Here is a 9,503-nt window from a genome sequence, read left to right as displayed (position 1 = left end):
CCTCTTTTGAGCTACTGCTTCCATAGGTGTAGGTCAAGTTCATCAAATTGTATGAGAATACTTTTTTTTTTTTTTTCCCTCTTCTTTTTACCTCTGGTTGAGCTCTGATCATCCAGTCACTGAAGCCAGGATAAGTGGGTATTATCTGTAAGTGTGGGTGTTCTTATGCACACAGTTGTTGTTTTTTAATTGAAAATGTCTCAGACATTTATGCTGCTTTTGTTAGGTACCATTGAGTTGTTTCCGACTCATACAGCTCTTATACACAACAGAATGGAACACTGCACCATCCTCACAATTATTGTTACAATTGAGCTCATTGCTGATACCATTGTGCCAATCCATCTCATTGGGGGGGTCTCCCTCTTTTTTGCTGACCGTCCACTTTACCAATCATGACGTCCTTCTCCAGGGACTGATCCCTCCTGATAATATGTATCAAGTATGATGGAAAAAGTGTGGTCATCCTGGATTCTAAGGAACATTCTGGTTGTACTTCTTCCAACACAGACTTGCTTGTTCTTCTAGCAGTCTGCAGTACTTTTAATATTCTTATCCAACAACATAACTCAAATGCATCAATTCTTCCACAATTGTCCTTATTCATTGTCTAACTTTCACATACATATAAAATTACCATGGCTTGGGTCAGGCTCACCTTAGTCCTCAAACTGACATCTTTGCTCTTAATAAAACATGTATACATACATATAAAGTATTATTATTGTTAAATGCTATCAAGTTGGTTTTGACTTATAGTGACCCTGTGTAGAGTTCCCATGGAGCAGCTGGTGAGCTTGAACCACAGTGCCACACCAGGACTAAACTGAGTGAATTCATTAAAACCCAAAAACATTTCATCTAGGGCAACAAAAGTTACACAATACTCAGTTTGTTTCTGAAAAAGCTAAGGGAAATTTATTCAAGTTATTCAATTTAGCAAAACAAAGTTCACAAATACACATTTTTAAGCTGCAAAACATCCAAGACATTATTTGGTTCAGGGCTCCTAGTTTACAAACTGAGCTAATCAAAAAAGAAAAAAAGTTCCTTCTTGTCATTTGAATTTTTTTTTTTTTTTTTCCTTTTGGGGACATTTTTCGTTCTTATTTTACTCCAATTAAGTCTAGGGCAGCATGGGTACCCAGAGCCGGCCACATGACTGGCTGTCAGAGGTATCTCAGGATGCTCATCTTCAGAGCACTCTGCAATTACATTTTTGTTTTTAAGCCAATACCGCCATTGTATTAGAATTTCCCCTTGTGCAGATTTGAAGTTGCATTTAAAATTTTAATTACACTGCTTTGTCTTGTCAAGAAATAAGTCTGATCTTGTGGCACAATAGTTAATAATTGCTATCAGGACTGACTGTGAGGGTTGGAAACGTAAAGGTGGATGTTTTGTAACAAAAGGAGGGGAGTGATTGATTTTGCAGCCCAGGAGCATCAAGTGAGAAGAACGGAGAGCGGGACCCTACCTGGAGAAGCAGTGGTGCCAGAAATGGAGGCAGAGACAATGACGTGGAGAGATGAAGCGGCTGAGGACTTTGGACTCAGAGAGGGAGAGGGGCTGTGTGCTGACAGCCAGGGGTCAGGCTGTGGGGTGTACTCTTTGGTTGTTTGATGATGTATGAAGGGAATTGTCATCATTGCAATGAAACGAAATATGATAGGATGAATGCAAAACTGATGTTTGCCATGTAAACCCACATAATTCACAATAAAAACTTAAAAAAAAAAATGAGTTTGAGACAGATGTAGGGCTTCAGGCAGCAGACAGTGGTCAAGCTTGAGAAGAAGGGCAAACACAGAGAGAAAGGAAAGGTGTCCAAGTTCAGGAGGCAAAAAAGGAGGTCAAGGTCAGTCAAGGGTGGGAGAGGTGTGGGAAACACTAAAGGAGTTAAGTATTGCATCTAGTACAACAAAGGGGAACCTTGGGTAGGATATTAGAGAATAAAGAACCAGGGATACGGACAAAGATCTGGGTAAGCAGATGTCAGACAGTGGACTGAATGGCTTTGGACCAGGTGACACTCAGGGCAGCAGAAGGGACTGGAAGTACTTGCCCTTGGGCTGAGAGCCACCTGTCACAGGCAGGGTGTTTTTGTCCGGTGGAGAGTGAGGGCAGCTCCTACCTGCCCTTCCATCTGACTCTCCTGAAGTCTCTTTTCTCACCTAGTCCTGGGCTCAAACCTGGTCCCGAGCTTCCTGCATAGCTATATTCGGCATACCCTGGCTTTGAACTTAGTTCAACATTTGGATGGCATTTGATCTCCAGACCAGTTGCCCTGTCAGAGAGCTCCGCCCTCTGTTTCTACTGCTGTTGTTGTTAGCCAACTCGTGGTGACCCTGGGCACAATGGGACCAAACACTGCCTGGCCCTGTGCTGTCCCCATGGTCAGTTGCAGATGAGATCTTTGTGATCCACAGGATTTTCTCTGGCTGAGTTTTGTAAGTAGATCACTGGCCTTTCTTCACAGTCTGTCTTAGTCTGGAAGCTCTGCTGAAATCTGCTCAGCATCCCAGCTACATACAGGTCTCCGCTGACAGACAGGAGCTGCGCTGGAATCGAACCTAGGTCTTCTGCATGGAAGGTGAAGATTCACATCACAGAACCAACAATGTCCCCTTGAACCACCACTACTAGAGTCTAAAACCATTGCTTCTCCAGCCTTTGGATTCACTGTCCCCTGTGTTACCTCTGCTCCCACCAGACAGGGCTGCTCCTTTTTCCAAATCCATTTTCCTTATGTTCTACCCCACTCCCTCCTCTCTTTCTCTCAGGACCCATCCATCTAGACACAATTTCTATGACATCTCCTCCAGAAAGCCTACCAGGCAGCTGGAGGGAACCCTCAGAGCAGGAGCTGAGCTTCTCCTTTAGTCTCTAGATTGTTCCTGAGTGTCAGTCATTGATTTGGGGGAAGGTCTTCCTTTTGATTCAAGTATGTTGTTGTTGTTAAGTGCTGTCGAGTTGGTTCTAACCCATAGTGACCCTGTTTCTGAGGATCAGCTGATGTCTTTGAACTACCAACCTTGTAGTTCAAACTGAGCTTGCTGTTCAGCAAATTCTCCTGCAGTGCACTTTACTCCACAGCCCTGACAAGGTGCCAGGTGCAGATATCGCTGATGCCCTGTAAGTGTTTCAGTGGAGTGAATGAAACCATTGGGTAGAGTTCTTCCCAGTCTGCTAGCAGGAGGCTTTTACTAACAAGCTGTTCCACATAGTGTCCGTTTTGTATTTCAACATTTGGAACGGCATGTTGGGCTATTGGTAAAAAATAAAACCCAAGGGTATCTTTTAAGTAAAGGACTCAATGGTTAAAGTTCACAAGAAAATAAAATAATGAATACCCTGGAGGTATTGAAGTCAGGGCTGGATTTTCAAATTTGTTGTAATTATTTTCCTTCCAGCTTGAGAGTTATAAAAGCAGTTCAGAATTTCCCTTAAATGTAATAAACAACCTCAAGTAAAGGAATAAGGAACTCTCCCTGGACCAGAGTCATATGAGGAAGAATGTAAAGGAGGACAAGCTCTCCAGCTGGGGGAGGGGGTGGTTTACCTAAGCAATAGGGAAGTCTTTAGGGCCAGCGGAGAGAAGAAAAAAATTAGAAGAAAATGCAATGTTTGCTTTGGTAGGAAAGCATTAATTATTAAAATAAACATAAATAATATTTTATAACATCAGGTAATTGCTGAGAATTCTTAGGCATGATAATAGTATTGTGTTTATGCTTCTAATAAGGGGTCTTTATATTTTAGCAATATATACTGACCAATTTGCTAATGAAATGATAAGTGCTCTGGAATTTGGTTCAAAATAAAGGATGGATGAAACAAGATTAATTTTGTACAGATAATTGTTAAAACACTGGTAGATAATGAAGATTTGTTTACTATGTTACCTTTGCCTATGCTTGAAAATTTCCATAATACAAAATGAAAAGGAACAATAAAATAACCATCTGTTGTGTTTACAGTCCAGAGAGGAGATTCGGTCTCATAGCAGCTCAGTCTGACGGAGTGAAATCTCCCCCATAGGCTTTCCTAGGCAGCAATGTGGCGCTGTAGGTTAAGTACTGAACTGCCACCTGAAAGGTGGTTCAAACCCACCAGCTGCTTCTTGGAAGAGCTATACTGGGTCGCTATGAGTCTGAACTGATTCCACAACACACATAACCACCACCACCCCGAGTCAGAGGTGACTGGATGGCACTCAACAACAACAACTACAACAAATCTTTATGAGAGCAGATCACCAAGTCTTTTCCCACACTGAGTTGCTGAGTGGAGACAAATTGTCAACCTTTTGGTTAGTCCCTTAAAATAACCAGAAATGGTTTCAACTTGCTAACATAACTCTCAAGCTGGAAGGAAAAGAATGATAGGAAATTGTTTGCTGTAGTGGTTTGAAATTTTATTGAATGACAAGATAAAGGTTTGGATGATATCCTGGGAACTAGGTATTTATCCATGCTCTTTCCTCTGTCTTCCCAGGGAGAGGGGACTTAAGGTCTTTACCCAAATAGAAGGACACCCCAGAACACTCCCAGACTTGACAGGCAAAAGAAGGATCAAACAGTTTTGGTTCACGGTTTCAGGTAGTTCCAAGGGAATACAATAGCTCTGAGAAACTTAGGAACCCTGTTGTTGTTGTTGTTGTTGTTAGGTGCTGTTGAGTTGGTTCCGATTCATAGTGATTTCATGCACAACAGAATGAAACCCTGCCTGGTCCTGTGCTGTCTTCATAATCAGGTACCTGTCTTCAAATTTCTTTGCACAGAGGAGTGAGCACCTACAACATCTCATCAGTGTGTTCAAACATTTCAATTTTTGTTTCATCAATTCCTGGAGCCTTGTTTTTTGCTAATGTCTCCAGTGCAGCTTAGACTTCTTCCTTCAATACCATCAGGTCTTGAGTATATGCTACACCCTGAAATGGTTGAATGTTGACCAATTCTTTTTGGTACAGTGACTCTGTGTATTCCTCCCATCTTCTATTGATGCTTCCTGTATCATTCAACATTTTGTCTATAAATCAATATTGCAAGCCATGGCTTGATTTTTTTCTTCAGTTCTTTCAGTTTGAGAAATACTGAATGTGTTCTTCCCTTTTATTTTCTAACTCCAGATCTTGGTATATTTCATTATAAAATTTTACTTGTTCTTCTCGAGTTATCTTTTGAAATTTTCTGATCAGCTCTTTTACTTCATTTCTTCCATTGGTCATAGCTACTTTATGATCAAGAGCAAGCTTCAGCATCTCTTCTGGCATCTGCTTTGGTCTTTTCTTTCTTTCCTGTATTTTTAATGACCTTTGGCTGTCTTCCTTTATGATGCTCTTGATGTCACCCCACAACACTCTGGTCTTTAGTCATTGGTGTTCAATGTGTCAAATTTGTTCTTGAGATAATCTCTAAAGTCTGGTAGGATATTTTGGCTCTTGGGGGCTTGTTTTAATTTTCCTCGGTTTCAACCTGAAGTTGCATTTTAACAATTGATGGCCTGTTTCACAGTTAACACCTGGCCTTGTTTTGGGTGATATATTGAGATTCTCATTATCTTTTCCTACAGATGTGGTCAATTTGATTCCTGTGTATTCTCCCTGGCAAGGTCTACATGTATAATTGTCATTTATGTTATTGGAGAAAAGGTATTTGCAATGAATAAGTCATTGGTCTTGCAAAACCATATCATGAGATCTTCAGCAACATTTCTATCATCAAGGCCATATTTTCCACTACTGGCCCCTCCTCTTTGCTTCCAACATTTGCATTCCAATCACTAGTAATTATCAATGATTTTTTATTGCAAGTTTGATCAATTTTATACTGGCGAAGCAGGTAGAATTCTATTTCTTCATCACTGGCTTTGGTGCTTGGTAACTAAATTTGAGTAATAGTGGTATTAATTGGTATTCCTTGCAGGTATATAGATATAGATATTATCCTATCACAGACAGCACTATATTTCAAGACGCATCTTGAAATGTTCTTTTTGAAAATGAATGCGATGCCATGCCTCTTCAAATCATCCTTCTTGACAGAGTAAACCATATGATTGTGCAATTCAAAATGACCAATACCTGTCCACTATAACTCACTAATGACTAGTATATCAATCTTTATACATTACATTTCATTTTTAAATGACTCCCAATTTTCCTAGATTCATACTTCATACAGTCCACACTCTGATTATTAGTGGATGTTTGCAGCTGTTTCTTCTCATTTTGAGTTGTGCCACATCAGCAAATGAGGGTCCTGAAAGCTTGACTCTACCCACATAATTAAGGTCAACTCTACTTTGAGGATGCAGTTCTTTCCCAGTCATATTTTGAGTACCTTCCAACTGAGGGCCTCATCTTCCAGCACTATATCACACAATGTTTCACTGGTATTCATAAGATTTTCAGTGGCTAATCTGGGAGCGTAATGGTTACGAATCGGGCTACGAACCGCATGGTCAGCAGTTGGAAACTACGAGCTGCTCTGTGGGAGAAAGATGAGGCTTTCTGCTCCCATAAATATTTACAACCTTGGAAACCCTGTTCGGGGTTGCTATGGGTCAGAACCGACTCGACGGCACTTAACAACAACAACAATCTCTCAGAATTAGACCACCTATTTTTTCTTTCCATTCTGTTTTAGTCTGGAAGCTTTGCTTAAACCTGTTCACCCAGGGTGGTCCTGCTGGTATTTGAAACATCAATGGTATAACTTCCAACAACAGAGAACCATGCAAGCTACAACAGTATGACAAACTGATAGACTTGTGGAGCTAGGCACCCTAAATGCAGAAAAATCTGGAAAGCATAGTTTTTTGCTTTCTGGTAGCTGTAGGACAGGAAGGCAAACTAAAGATGGAGATGGGTTTGAGTACTAAGTCTGTCTATAGGCTCTCCTTTGTAAGGATGCCTTCCCAAACTCTTCCAGAGAAGATTTCAAGAAACAAGCAAGGTCAGAAGAGAGTTAAATAGATACTACAAAAGATGTACCTTCAAATCCTAATGGCACTTTTCACAATTCTAGTATACATTTGACATTTCATATTTTATCTTAAAATTTAAGGCTAATATTCCCTTCAACTACATGACATATCTTTGTTTATTTACAAAGAACAAAAACAAAAGAACAGTGCTTCTAAAGTTTTCTAGGCAAATGGTGCTCCAGATAAAAGCAACACATTTATGTGAAAACTTCTCATACTTCCTGGGATTCTGTGGAGCCAATACTACCTACCTTGGCAGGAGAAGTTGTGATAAAGCTACAAGAGCAGAGGCTAGGGACCTGCAAGACCCTGCAGAGCAACCTGACCCAACACTACCAGCAAACAAAGTCAAGAGTTCCTTCGAACTAAAGCTTCTACTCTTAAACTTTTTGCAGGTCTAGGAGCCAGGCAGCAGGAATCAACAGGTAATGGAGGATGGTGTCCATTCCTCCTCAAAGGATTGGAGAAGGCATGACAATACGGTATTCTTGTTACCTCTACTACTTTTCATGTGCAATCATGCTGTATCATGCAGCTCTGTGTCAATGTGCAAATAAATACATCCTCTTTCCACAATGGTGAGGTCTTCTCATATGTAACTCTCAAGTTACTTAACATTCTTATCACAGCTTCTTTAAAGACGTCTTCCTTTGAGAAAGTAGCAATTATCAAGCATATGGCTTGTGCCTCTGGATCATTTGTCATCTTACAATCAATGGGATTGATTTTGTTTCTGAGCTCTACAGATCTGGATGTTCTTTCAGCCAACAGTAGAATCACCGAACAGTGTCCACATCATTGTTAACACAATGGAGAATAGATGAACCCTTGACAGGGATGAAATTCCAGTATACCATGATCTTCTTGAGGCTTTCTTTAAGTATCAGGCTTTTTAATGGGAACAGGCAGATTCTAATTTTTCAGTGTCCATATCTCTGATCTGGGAACCCAAGTACATCTTAGACACATTCTTGATATTGCCTAATTGTCTGTTATTGTTGTTATGTGCATTAGGGTTGATTTTGACTCATAGTGATCCTAACTGCCTCATTATCTTTGAAAGAAATGCATTTATTTGATTAGGAAAACTGGTACATCCACTGCAATCTCCTCTACAAATCCCTAGAACTTTAAGAAAATATATCTTTTTTAAAAAACTGTAACTGTTTTGGAAAATAAGAGAGGGTGGGTGCTATTATTAGAAATTAGAAGGGATGCTAGAAAGTCAGAAGGCAAATAGGAACAAATTGAAGGAGGACCCAAATCCTAAAACATGCAAAGGAGAGGATATGTACAAAGGAGAGAGGTAGTGTAGTGGTTACAAGTCAGGCTTCTAACTTCAAGTTCAACAATTCGAAACTACCAGTTGTTCCATTAGAGAAAGATGAGGCTTTCTGCTCCCATAAAGATTTGCAGCCTCAGGAACCCTATACAGGGGTACTATGAGTCGGAACTGACCACAGCACACAATCACCACCATCACCATTCTAGGGGTTCTCTAGGCTAGGAAGAGGTAGACACAGAGCTTTGAAAACATGTGGAGGCAACTAAGATATATGTTGGTTGAAACATGGCAGGAGAAAGAGTCAGGTGGTTCAGCCTCTCTTCCACTGTCCTCGGTTCACGTCCACTGACAGGTGACAGAGGACTCAGGTGGGAACAGTGAATGTAGAAGCTGAAGTCGAGAGTCAGGGAAATGCCCTTTATGGATGATAACTCCCGAAGAAGCCAATAGTCCCGCGTGCAGAAATCTGAATATTCCTCACACATCTAAATGCTCCCTCTTACAAGTGTCCCTGGAGCTAGCCTTGGTCACCAATGCCAGACACACAGATAAGCTTTTAGGAAAACCCAAATGCAAAAATGGGCACACACCAGAATTTACAAAACATTTAAAGAAAATCAAGATCATCAAAAGAGGCACTAATGAAGTAGACAGAAGATTGAACGCCCAAAGAAGTAAAGTTAATTGACAAAAAACATATCAAATGGATAAGACAGAATTGTACATCAAACAAAAACAAGTTATAAAGAAAACAGTCAATCCGAAAAGTCTTTTTCTTTGTTCAAGTAGCACATACAAGAGTAGAATAGGAACATGACCAAAAAATGACTTGATGAAATGGGAAGTAACACAGAATTCTTCCATAACATAGGACAATAGGACTAAAATATGAATTATGAAAGAAAGTGTCAATATTTAATAAGAATTCTAGTAAGAGATAACATATAAAGTTTATGGAGAGTCCTTGATTTTGAGTTTTTTTTTTTTTTGTTTTTTGTTTTTTGCTTCTTTTTTCTTTTTATTTTTTTAGTGAGGAATGATATTTAGAAATCAAGATTGGGGCATTATGAGCAGCATTGCTCCTTGGGGGTCCAACAATATACAGAAACTAGCTTCCAAATAATAAGACTAATTTTACTACTACCACTGAAATGATTACATAAAGTTTAAGGTTTCTTTGTAGTTTTTGTGGTATTATAAAATATCCTACTGAGACATACATATAGAG

The sequence above is a fragment of the Chrysochloris asiatica genome, unplaced genomic scaffold, assembly GCF_000296735.1.
Source record: "Chrysochloris asiatica unplaced genomic scaffold, ChrAsi1.0 scaffold00124, whole genome shotgun sequence".
Classification (NCBI taxonomy): Eukaryota; Metazoa; Chordata; class Mammalia; order Afrosoricida; family Chrysochloridae; genus Chrysochloris; species Chrysochloris asiatica.
Note: the sequence above shows the minus strand (reverse complement) of the source record.